We start from the raw sequence: 5,126 nt of genomic DNA, 5'->3' as shown, positions 1-5,126 counted from the left end.
AACGGCGTGATAAATGCCCGCTTTGGTTTTGAAATATGGAATAGTCCACTGCAGAAATAGGAAGGGACCGGGAAATCGGGACAATATAAATAGGACTTTATGATGGAAAAAGCTTTCCAAACTAATTCGGAGAAATGTGTTTACGTGTACAAGAGGAAAATTTTGATGTAATGTGGGCCACACATCTAATAAATCAAGAACATTCAACTGTTTTCTCTTTTTTCACACCCCTCGATTTTGCTGTTGGCTGTGTGACATAATGACGCAAATGTTGTGAATCCGGTTTTTGAGTGATTGATGGTGGCCCAATAATGAAGTAGGAAGGCGGGGTTATGTGTCTGAACTGACCAATAGTACGACAGGTTTTAATCGAACTGTGTAAATTGTGTCTTTGTTATACTGATAACCTTTACAGGAACTCCCGTAGAGTTGATGTTTTCCGTGTGGGTTTATACGTATGTAATATATACATATTGAATTATGTAATTTTTATGTTCAGTATGCACAGATGCCTTGTTCCAGTGGATGGTAGATGAGGCGGTTGAGCTGTCCTGCAATATTACTGTCCTCCACTAGGTGTCTCTAGTGGCTTGGTACAGCCCCAGCATTGGTGCGCTCTGTTTCACCTGCAGTAGCCGGCCCTGTTCACAACTGCAGGTCGAGCAGTTTTATCCATTCCAAACACTGATACTTGTGCAAGAGCATCCTAATGGGTTAATGGGATTATAATATAATATAAAAAGTACATAAACATTATGAACATCAATATCAAAAGTGAATAATGAAAAAGAATAATTAGATTAAGAGATAGGAATATAAAACAGGCTTTTTTTATTGCGGATTTACCAGCAGGATTACATTGGAACAGGAGTGTTTTTAAGCTCCTGCGATTATATTTAGATTGGAAAGAAGCAGCTAAAGAGAACTGGGATGGAGTGCTTACTCAAGTGAAGGACAGACTGCAGAGCTGGAAGTGGCTCGTCACCAAACTGCCCTATAGGGGTAGAGTAATCAATAGCCTGGTCACCTCAATGCTGTGGCACAGGAGTCTGGCCTTGCAGGTACCTTTACAATAAGCAAGTCACAGATGGGAAGACTCCTGCAGTACCAAAGTTAGGTTTATCTAAAGTGAAACTAAAACGAATCGGATCTTACAAAACCTTGCCCTTTCAGTGAATGCAGTTACAATATTTTTTATATGTTTGCAAGACAAATTGTCTTTCTAAATAACAGCCCCGTTTTAAGAGGCGGCTTAGCACTCAGACCTGCATCATCAGTTCCATGAGCCTTGCATTCCACCTCTTACTCACAGCCCTATTTAGAGGTCTTCAGTGTGGACGCTTGCTTTCAACTTCTCATGTTTGCATCATGGAAAGTGGTCAGCCTCAATACATCTTACACTTCCTGTGCCGTTGCTGTCAGTATTAGAAACCAGCTCCTGGTATGAGACTGTTAAGCTGTTTGTTTGTTTTTTGTGAAAACTATGTGGTTCCTTTTGAGGTAGAAGAAAGACTTTTGAATCCTTTCATGTATGAAATTTTGAAAATAGCTGAAGAAAGTAGTTTTGGACACATAATAAATACAATTTTCATTGGAAATTCTTTCACTTTTTTCCATTGCTTTATTTGGGGGGGGGGTTATAGCATCCTCTTATGAGGTCATTGTGCAAATTTAGTCTTCCCTATGTCTCCCTGTAAAGACTAGAAGTTTGTTTATCAGTCCCCATGTGAGGCCGCCATGCATATAAGGATTAACCGACAAATTGCTTTGAAATATGAGGTTCCTTTGCAGGCAGGAGCAGGTGCATAATATTAGAATGCTCTCTGATTGGCCAAAATCATAACCTTGTTTCCTTGCCCTAGCTTAGCCATTTTTATAAGTGACTGGGAATCTGTTTGTTTTTCATGATATACAGTACCCACTTCTCCAGTGTGCTGAAGGAGTATTACTAGGGATACATTTTTTTTAACAATACAAAATTATTTATTTTATGCATTTCATGGCATAAATATAGGTATTTCAAGATATTTCACAATTAAACATAACAAAATTGCATTGTCACATTCAAAATTGATCATGTTCACCAGAGTTGTAAACAAATGTTCCTAAATATTTAAATGCTTACCTGAATAACAGTCAATGCTAACAATAGATTTTTTATTAAGTCTTTCTTTTAAAGACATTTTGTTTTCACCGTCAGTGAATTATCAAACAAAATAAAAACATTAATACATGTAAAAATAACACCAGACACATGAAATGTCCCCTTCATGTGCTGGACAGAGCAATCTTCAGCAGCAATGTTAGAAATGTTGGTGTGTTGAACATGTGCACTAAGTTACTGGTTACCAAATTTCAATCTTTCTTACTTTTTTAAGTTTTTGGGCACATTTACATCTAATATCCTTACTGAAGTCTAAAATCAATTGTATACTTCATTTCTGCACCAACATTTTTGTTTGGTTTTTTTTTTGTATAAAGGAAGCCATGCCTCCAAAGAATGCTATTGGTTGTTCTTCTCTCTTATCTGTACAGAAGCAAAGAGAGCGTGGTCTGGTAAAAAGAAACCAAGGTTCCAGATAGTGCTAACCACATTCAAAGAGCATCCAATTCTATCACTGTCTGACACTTATGTGACATAAGAACATAAGAGCATAAGAAAGTTTACAAACAAGAGGAGGCCATTCGGCCCATCTTGCTCGTTTGGTTGTTAGTAGCTTATTGATCCCAAAATCTCATCAAGCAGCTTCTTGAAGGATCCCAGGGTGTCAGCTTCAACAACATTACTGGGGAGTTGATTCCAAGGTTTGCAATCGTCTGCGTGCTTCACACTGCTGTAGCATTATCTTTTACAACAATCTGTGTTAAGTTGAGAAGCTGTTTGACTGTGTGTTCAGAAGCCTTATAGACGTTAGAGCCAGCTCCATCTAGTGTCCTGCCACCGCAGATCAAAATTAATTTTGTTTTGTCGACAGTACACTAGCTCTGCACTAGATGGCGCTGGTGCTCACTAATATAAAGATGCTTTGGTTGATCTAGCCTACATTACCTATTTCTATGGCAGATGAACTGGAACTGAGCAGCAAATCCTGAACACATAGTCAAAGCACCTTAACACAGGCTAAGAAACCACACTATTTCAGTTATTGCTATTCAAACATCATAAGTAGGTAAAGGACAGTAATGTTACAGTAACACTACTCTGAGAGTCTCTAACTAGACTGTATTAACGCTGTACTAGCACACCCATTACTCATATAGTGTGCATGTGCATAAATGAGCATTTTTCATATGCTGATATTCAAAGACCAAAAAACTGTTTTAGTAGATATATGAATGAAACAGACTTCAATCGGATTCTCTTTATATACACTTTGTAATTTAATTTATTAGTTTCACTTTTTTATCTCGTTTTTGTTGTTTTTTTTTTAAAGAAGGTTATGTCCTAACCAACATGACAATTTAAAAAATGTGAGGGAAAAGTTTTTATATGAAATGCATTGTTTATATAATCTACAAAAAATATATATAATAAAGAGGTAGAATTAAGCAAATCAGTATGCATCTAGAAACATGTCAGTTGGACTTTCTGCATATTAAAAAGCAGATTTGTGATAAATAGTGTACAGTATGTGGGTTTGGACATTTGAATGCTGGTGAAGATCTTGTTGTGTCGGTGAAGACACCTGTATCTGATTTGATGTTTAAAAAATGGATCAAGTAAAAAGAAAGCAACACAGTATTGTAGTCCCTGTGGTTTCCTGTTTGATCTTTAAGAGCTTTGTCATTGGTGCACAAAGGAGCCTCTTACGTTTCTGCATTTTCCTGGGTCTTTCTTTCAAGGACACTCTCTGCTCTGGTCATCTCTGGATAAAAACGTGATGCCCATTTGCCTCCTGACTTGCACATTTTGTTTCACTTTCTCGTTCTGCTTTGTTGGTTCTTTCTTCAAGGTTCTTGCATCTCTGTACAAAGTGTTTTCAGGCAAACCTACCAGTCTGTACTTCATCAGAGTAGACCCTCTGAAACGAGACATTTTTCAACATAAGTTGTAAGTCTAATCTAATCTAATCTAAATCTAAGTTGTTCCTGCAGTATATTCCCCTTCTGCGCTTTTCCCAGCGTCTTTCCATGCTTGTGTTTGGCTTTGCTGATCATAGTTTTGGCTCTCATTGAAACCCACTGATGATGTTGGTGTCTCTTGTGATCTTTGCTGTTCCTGTTCAATGGATGCTCTGTCTGGCACTGCAGGAGTTGCTGGAGAAACAGGTGGCGAGACTGGTAACAGTTCCTGAAGCCTTCCTTTATAGTGCATCCATTACAATGATAATAGTTTGTAAGCAGTGACAAAAGGTACATTGCAAAATGAAATAGGATGATACATTTTCCCTTTAAACATACATATGCATAATTATAAAAATGTGTTTTAGCCTTACTTTCAAAGCAATGAGCGATGGTGCCTCCCTTCCAAATCGGGGCAGATCATTCCACAGCTTAGGGGTTCTAGAGTGGAACGCTCTGCCACCTGCCTTCTTTCTCTGTATCTGTGGAATATTGAGCAAACCATCACTCTGCGATATAAGAGAGCGACTCGGTCACATGGGGTCAGCAGTTCTATTAGATATGGGGGAGCTTATCTAACACCAAATCTATCCTTAAATACAACTCTCAACAAGGACAAAAACTTACCAGACAGTTAAATTAAAATTCATTTTAATTTCATACACTATTTTATTTATTTATTTATTTATTTAACCAGGAGATTCATCCATTCAGGCCTAGGCCTCATTTACAAGGGGGTCCTGGAAAACCATAAAAAGACAATTACAATGCACAAACAACACAATAAAAACATGTGTGGTTCAAACTTCATCAGCAACATATTCAGAAATCAAAGACAAGAATAAGAAAGACATATTCATGTAATTCAATTGAATTGAATTGAATTTATTTTGCAGGAGGAAATCTTCCAAGCATTTCTTTGATCTTTCTGAACTCCTGTGAATGGAATCGTTGAGATGCAAAAACTATATATGCTCAGATTAGGATCTGTGATTGTGGTTCTAAGAGAGCTTGTTTTTGTCGATAGGCAATCTGGTGGACTTCTGTCATGGCTACACCCACTG

This window comes from Polyodon spathula, chromosome 30, assembly GCF_017654505.1.
Source record: "Polyodon spathula isolate WHYD16114869_AA chromosome 30, ASM1765450v1, whole genome shotgun sequence".
In the NCBI taxonomy this organism is placed as follows: Eukaryota; Metazoa; Chordata; class Actinopteri; order Acipenseriformes; family Polyodontidae; genus Polyodon; species Polyodon spathula.
Note: the sequence above shows the minus strand (reverse complement) of the source record.